An 8,010-nucleotide genomic window follows, 5' to 3' on the forward strand; every position below is an offset into this window, starting at 1 on the left:
AATGAGAATTTTATTGAAAATTCTTAATGGGCCTTTCTCATGTTGTCATGAACAAATGAAGAAGCTTCTAGAAGCTCCTTCTAGAGAGACTTGGGCGCCTACCCTAATAGAGAAATAGGAGAGTTTATTTTGTGTATAAATGTATTTAGATACTTGCCAAAAGAAAAAGAGGAAACAAATTTGCATAAGGATGCATAAGGGAATCGGCCACATTGAGAGAAAAGGCAAGCTTTGAACAAAATAGGAAACAAATCAAGGCTTCTAGAAGCCCTAGCTTGGCCGAGTGTCTCAATAGGAAAGAGAGGAACTTGGCTCATGAATATGTGATATTCTATAGAAGAGGAAACTACCTTATTGAAGGTGAGACCTCTCCTATAAATAGGAGCCTCATTTCCTCACAATTCATTCATCCAAGTTTAAGAGATTTGAGAGACTCTCTCTCTAGAACTTGTGGCCGAAATCCTCTCTCTCTCTCTCTAGTTTATTTTCGATTTTTTCTTGTCTTGGCACCTAGGTCCTCACTCGACCTAGTGTTTAGCTCTGCGACTTCGAGACTCGTTCTTAAGTCGTAGTGTTTAAAAGTGTCCACTCACTGATTCATTCTTTTCGAGTGATTTAGTGATAGAAACTATCGTGGTTGCTCGAGTTCCCGAGGAAAGAAAAGAGAGACGTGCTGCGAGGGGAGACGAACGTTGCCAACCTTCCAAAGGCTCATCAACGTTCAAGCATCAAAAAGGTTAGTAACTTTTATAGCTCATATTAGTTTTTATTTACATGCATATGCTCTTGTCTAGGTTAGTAAAAACTAGTTTTACTTAAAAAGAAAATTTTTAAAATTCCGCCGCTTAACGAAGCGTTAAACTTTTTCTCAAACCCTAGATCGATTCCAACAAATGGTATCAGAGCTATGGTCAAAGGAATGCATGTGCATGTTTTTAAATTATGAGCTTGAAAATCGTTTTGAAAGTTTACTAATTTTGTGACAAGTTAGAATTGTAATCTTAGATTTTTTTTTAATTTATTGCTCATGCCTTTAAATTAAAAACCATGTTGATTTTCTATGAGTTTGGGATGATGTTAAAACACATTAGAATCAGTTCTAAAAGTTTTTAATTTTTTATATTGAAAAACGTGTTTTAAAGGTTTGAGAATTTTCGAGTAAAATTTTGTGACTAGTTTTGTTAACTTGCTAGTTTCTTATTTTTACTTGAATCGTTTTATGCTTGTTGTTATTTCTTTTATGCCTTGTTATTACCCTGCTAATAAAACACAAATAAAAGCTTTAACAACATCTTAAAACGTTCCGTTACACTTGATTCTTTTTCGCACCTAAGTAGGACCAAGCTTTAATTTATTTCTTTTTCTTCGAGCTGGAGTAAACCTACATTAAAAGTGGCATAACTCTCTGCTCAGAAATCGAAATTTAATGATTCTTGAATCAAATTAAAGCTCTGTCTGTCCTCTGTCCAATGCCACCAGTTTCGGCTCAAAAGGACATCGGAACCGCCAGATATGGCGATTTTACTCCGAGGTGCGCGGCTGTCTGAAACTCCAGTTTTTTAGAAATCCGGATTTTCAAACCCTACTACCATGAGTTATAGAACTCTAATGAGAAAACTTTCTTGAGCAAAAATGTTTTTCATATGATTATAAACATGATGTGTAAGATTAAAATGTTTTGATTTTTGAAAGTTTAATTGAAATTGAATTTTTACAAAACTAGTTTGAATTTTGAAAAACCGTTTTCACTTTCAAACTTGAAAATATTTTGTCATCCAAATCAAATAAGTTTTCAAAATGTTTTCAAAACTATATCTATATCACATATGTTCAAAATCTATATGCTCTTGAAATTTTGAGTGGGAGGTCTCCTTGTAGACAAGCCGAAAAATAAAAGGATGTGTAATCTCAAACTTTCAAGTGTTCGAGTGAGTTGAAGTTCACACTTCCCTCACGCACTTTCCCGAAATAGAAAATAGGAAAAGATCGAGTATGTACCTTGTGCCTTTTGTGAGACCCGACTTTTGTACACGTCAGCTTCTGTAAAAATTTCCTCTTATCAATAAATAAAGGAAATTTTCTTCTCTCTCCGTGTTGAATGAATTATAAGAATTCACAATAAGGAAATGGTGAGTTTCGATAGACCGAATATAAGGAAAGAGATTTTTGAAAGCACTTGAATGTTGGAATAAATTTAAGTGCTTGAGGACGAAGGAAATAATATTTGAGGGTGATGAAATTTCGTAATAAAGATATTCGAGTAAACCGGATATTATTTTCTGAATAAAATTACTCGGAATGTACTCGGAGATTAAAAATCTCAAGAGTGAAAATAAATTCCGAAATCCCTTAAATATATTCAAGGTAACGAGAATTAATGAGAATTTTCTCGGTTATTTTTCGAGATTATTTTCAATTAATTAAGGACAAGATTGTGAGATTTTATTTTGGAAGGACTTATGTGCAACGTTTTGAGGGACGAAATTGAAAGAAAAAGTTGAAGAAGGGCTGTTTGGGGAGCTACGTGTCAAAAATGGGGTGGGCCATCTGTCCACATGTGGCTTAAGGAATGGCTGCCACGTGGTTTTGGTTTCTCTCCCTCTCCCTCATTTTCGGCCACCTCACCCTCTCACTCTCTTTCTTTTCTTTTCCTTCTTCTTCTTTCTCTCTTCTCGTTCTTCTCACCCGCGCGCACACACAGAGCACCTGCAAAAAGAAAAAAAAAACTTCGGCCATTAGTTACTTCATCACCGATCATCACCAGCACCCGACCTCGACTCACTCTCTTCTTCTTTTCTTCTTCATCGCGCGCCATCATCACCACCCGAGTCTCCATTACAGCGCGCTCCATGCTGAGAGGAGCGAGGCCGCCGTGAACCACCGGGACGTCGGAGCAAGGGGTATCACCGGGAAGAGGACGAAGAAGCAGTTTAAGCAAGGTATTTCGCTGATTAAGGTGAGAAATTCTTCTTCTCGGGTTGGATTCGAAATCTAGGGTTCATACTAAAAAATTGGGGGTTTTGAATCCGGGATGAAATCTGAGAAATGGGTTGGTTTTGTATGTTCATTGAGCTTCATTATTGAGTTTATGAGATGAATTTGAGGATTGAATTCGAATTTCATGAATTGGGTGAGTTTTGGCTGAAAATCACTATGAACGAGGATGTATGGTTTGATTTGTGGGGCTTTTGTTTTATGAGGTGTGTTTGATATTCTCAAGGCGTTTTTTAATATGGTTGATGCCTGGGTTTTGATTGATCGGGGCTGGTCGGGTATTGTTTAATTTTGGACGAATTTTGGTTTGGTCAGAGGTTTGTTGACCACGAGCATTTTTTATCATTTTGACTGATTTGATCTGATTTTGGAATGATATTTCTGAACCTCGGGTTAAGTGTTTGCTTGGTTTGGTTCGGGTTTGAGTCAATGTGTATTTTGTGACAAGTTTTTTGGTTTGTTGACAAGTTTGGGAATTTGGTACGAGTTTGAAATTGTGAAATTGACTCGTTATCGGATTCAATGACTTGGTTACAGATCTAGACGGACGAACGGAAACCGGACGAGGCGGAGGCGACGAAGCCGGTTTTGAAGATTCTAAGAAAAAGAGTTATCGTAGTTAAAGCTCGATTAACTCGTGAGTCTTTTAATCGCGTCCCGCGTTTAAATACTCTTGGATTTGATGTATTTCGCGTATTTAAATAAATAATTTATGTTTATTTATTTAGTAACGTTTAAGAGTTTGATTTGATTCGCTTTGGAATTCTCGGTTACTTTTTATTCGGATCAATTTATTTAAGACTCATAAGCATGTTGTTGGATTTTATTTCGTATTGTTCTCGATACGAAAATACGCGAGTCTTGAATAAGTTTGACTTCCGAAAAACCGGAGAATAATGAATTTAATTCTCGAATTCCGAACCGACTCGAATCTAATCCCGACGACGACCATTATCTTTTCAAGTGGTTCGATAACTAACGAAGTTTCAACTTCGGATTCTAGTTCTCTCGACGCTCCAGGACGTGCTAAAGGTCTCGGGAAGCGTGTAAAGCAAAGTGTTCTCCGGAATTCATCGAGTTCTTCAACGAACTATTCCGGGTAAGTGGGATTTAAGTTTGAGGCGCCAAAAGGGGAATGGTGCCTAGTAGAATAATTGTTTATGTTTCTTCGTTTAATCCTAAAACAAAGAGAAACCCTCAGTTAGACAAGATGACCGAATAAGGCTTCGGCCACTAACTAATAAGATAATAAAATGATAGGGTTAAACGGTTAGCGGGTTAAGAACCTTGAAGCCTTTAAAGTTATGTTGAGCTTCTGTTATAGGTTTTACCCCTTCGTCCTGATGAGAGGACAACAGGAGGAGGAAAGACGGTGTCCTCCGGATTCAATCCCGAGAGGAACTGTTCTAGGAGAAGGTCCAGCCTCACAGCTGTCGACAACTCCTTGTAAAATACTTAAAGAGCCATACAGTGAAATTAATAATGTTAATGACGGGCTTTATCCCGATAAGATCTCCTCCTGTATTAAGATAGGCAGGTAGGCTGTAGACAGCTCCTGTAAAACATAACGAACTCTTGTCGGCAATGTAGCGAGTGGCATTCCTGAAGGCCCTTTAATGGGAAGTCGATGGGTGGCTTCAGGTAAGTCGATGAGTGGCTTACCTGTCCTGAGGGAAATATGAAACCCTGGACCAACCAGGGATTGGTGAGGGTTTGCTCCCCTCTACCATACGCGCGTCAAGGCCCTCCTACATGTGCTAGTGGATCCCAGACATTAAAACTTCGGCCTTCTGAGGGCTAGGCTCAAGTTCTCAGAATGGTTTACTCATCTCTCATGAACGGCTGCGGACTGAAGTGTTGATTGGCCAGTCCACTGATGTAAGGCGCCGGTATGAGCGAGATGGATGAGTTTCTAGGAAGACGGTTGTTAGCCGGATTCCTATATGATTATGTGTTTGATTGTTTTAGAACGGGGTTCTAAAACTGAATATGTCTATGTTGATTGAATGATATTTTTGTTATCCTGTTTGAATGATTGAACTTCTTTATTCTTCTGAATCTATCACCTGCTGTTATCTGCATTTTATCATCTGCAACCATGCATCTCATGTAGTGCTAGGTTAGATATCCTGCTTGCTGAGTCGGTGTGACTCACCCCTTAAATCCCTCTCCTTGTAGATAAATGAAAAGCTCAGGCGAAGCAGGAGTGCTAGTCAAGGTAGATCTCATGACGACCTGTGGCATAGGAAATGTCTTTTTGGGAAATGGGTATCAGGTTTTTGAAAACCGAGTTTATATGCTCGTGAAAGTTTTATATAGCTTTGAAAGAACTTTTATTATATCATAACGTTTAGATAATCGGCCCGAACCTCTTTTTACATTTTGAAACTCGGTTAGCACGATTATGGGCCTGTGCTTATGGATAGCAAGCTAGGGTAGTCCGCATTTTTGTAACTCTTCTAAAAGCGAAAAATTTTACCAGTTTTTAGCGGACTAGCTCTAGGAACCCTTGTTATTCCTTATATGTAAATTAATTTTATTTCCGCTGTTTGTTTAATAAACGTTTTGTAAATGACGTTTGAAAATGTTTTATGTTCATTTCGTTTGAAAATATAAATGATTATGAAAATGTTACGAGAAAGGTCGCGATCCGAGGGCGACGGGTGTCCTGCGGGTCGTGACACCTTTATGCACTAATACTGCTCTGAACATGTCGATCTAGGATTCTCTTCTAGTTGTCCGCTCTGTCGCTCTCTAACTAGGAAATTTGTTTCCGAACTTATAAGAGTCGATGAACCAACTCCAAAAACTAAGTGGGAGGGTTATATTCGTTGTTTGTAACCCGCGATCCCCAACACTAGTGAAAGATGCAATAACGTGGGACTAAGAGCCGCTCTTGCGACCCTCACTTAAATGTGAGTACTCCAAGGCGTTATTGCTTCGATCATTGCTCAATGAGCTACGTCCGAGAGTGATGCAATGATGGCAAGGCCTCCCCTTGGGGGATTGTTTTTCAAAGCTGATCTTTTGGACTAAGTGGTTGGTTGCACGCTTAGGCTCAATCCCTAGTATCCTCCCTTGAGGCTCTGCGAAAGGATGTGAGTGATCAAACCAATTTACAAGGTGGCTAGTCAAAATAGATGTATTGACATCTTGGCTTAGCATTAATGATGTGTCATTTACTTATAAATGGAGATTTTTTGCGGCCTTCTCTTGAGGGAGTAAATTATCGTTTGGTTTATAACACCTTTGGGTTTTACAAAAGTCTTAATGAAACTTAAATCCTAAACCAAAGACTAATCATAAACTTGTTTCAACTTTTATAGGCAATATGTCTCTCAACCCTCTCTCTACAATTCTTTCCTCGAATAAACTCGAAGGCGACAATTACGTCGACTGGAAACGTAACCTCGACATAGTCCTTACTGTCGACAAGCACAAATGGGTTCTCACTACCCCCTGTCCTCAAACGAATGATGATTCGACGCAAGAGGAGAAAGACGTCCTGGCGGCCTGGCTTCGATCCGATGAGATTGCGAGATGCTACATTTTGGCATCGATGAACAATGTGTTGCAACAACAACATCGTGATTATGAAACTGCCACCGATATCCTCTACAATCTCCATGAGATGTTTGGAGGGCAAGGACGTCAAGCTAGGCAACAAGCGGTCCGACAATTCATGAACTGTCGTATGAAGGCTGGAACTCCCGTTAGAGATCATATGATGCTGATCATTAGCTATCTCAACGAGATGGAGATTCTTGGATCTGAGATTGATGGGGAGACTAAAATAGATATGATCTTGGAAACTCTCCCCGAAACCTTTGATACCTTCAAATTGAATTATTCCATGAACAAGCTAGAGTACACTGTTACCGAGCTCATGAAGGAACTTCAAACCGCTGAGGTACTCACTAAGAAAAAGAGGGCTCAAGGAGAAGTACATGCTACTGCCTCCACCTCTGGATCTAAGAAGAGACCTCGCAACGCCGAGAAGAAGAACCAACCTAAGGTTCAAACGAAGAAGAAGGCGCCAAAGGCTCCGAAGGTGGACAAGTCTAAAGACAAGTGCCACCACTGCAACGAGCCTGGTCACTGGCGTAGGAACTGTCCTGCCTACCTCAAAACCAAAGCAAAAGGTATTGTACTTGTTACTGAAGCCTGTTTAGTAGCTGATAATGTATCATCGTGGATTATTGACTCCGCTGCTACTAACCACATTTGGTGCTCCTTGACTGGTTTTAGGAAAAGCAAAAGCTTAGAGGATGGCGACTTCTGCTTCAAGTGGGGTGATGAGAGCGTGGTGTCTGCGAAGGCTGTGGGATCCGTGACGCTATCTTTTGAAGATCGAACTTTAAATTTGAATAATGTGTATTATGTTCCTTCCTTTGGGAAAAACCTAGTATCTGTTGCTCAACTTTTCGAGCAAGATTATTATTTAAAGTTTATAAAGAATGGAATTCGTATTTCTTTCTCTAATTCTTTCGTCACTGATGCATGTATGAAGAATGGTCTTTTTTACATCTATCCCACTCAACCTTCTCTTTTAGACACCGAAATAGATAACGATCTAATTAGGGAGCCAAAGAGGATCAAACTTTCTGAATCCTCCGATCTAACAAAATCAACATACCTCTGGCACTTAAGACTTGGTCATATCAGTCTAGATAGGATTAAGAGACTTGTGAGGGATGATCCACTCCAAGCCTCTGCAATAGGTTCACTACCTACTTGTGAATCCTGCATAGAAGGAAAAATGACTAAGCGACCTTTCTCCGATAAGGGTCGAAGAGCCACTGAGTTGCTGGAACTAATACATTCTGATGTATGTGGTCCGCTCAACCAACAGGCACGTGGAGGATACGAATACTTCGTTACCTTCACTGATGATTACTCAAGATATGGGTTTGTCTATTTGTTTAAACACAAATCCGAGACCTTTAACGTATTTAAGGTCTTTAGGGCTTTAGTGGAAAAGCAAACGGGCAAAGTGATCAAAACCCTTCGATCTAA

The 8,010-nt window shown here is 39.5% G+C and overlaps 1 long non-coding RNA gene across 1 annotated transcript; it reads left to right on the forward strand.

Moving 5' to 3' along the window:
- Nucleotides 1-2,390: 2,390 nt before the first annotated feature.
- LOC149407846 (uncharacterized) lies at nt 2,391-5,353 on the forward strand. Its single transcript, XR_016301554.1, has 4 exons — nt 2,391-2,956; nt 3,532-3,631; nt 3,998-4,093; nt 5,173-5,353. It is a non-coding gene; the product is annotated as an uncharacterized LOC149407846 (long non-coding RNA).
- Nucleotides 5,354-8,010: the final 2,657 nt, after the last annotated feature.

The sequence above is a fragment of the Urtica dioica genome, chromosome 1, assembly GCF_054948205.1.
Source record: "Urtica dioica subsp. dioica isolate 48M chromosome 1, U.dioica_male_clone48M_v1_H2, whole genome shotgun sequence".
NCBI lineage: Eukaryota > Viridiplantae > Streptophyta > Magnoliopsida > Rosales > Urticaceae > Urtica > Urtica dioica.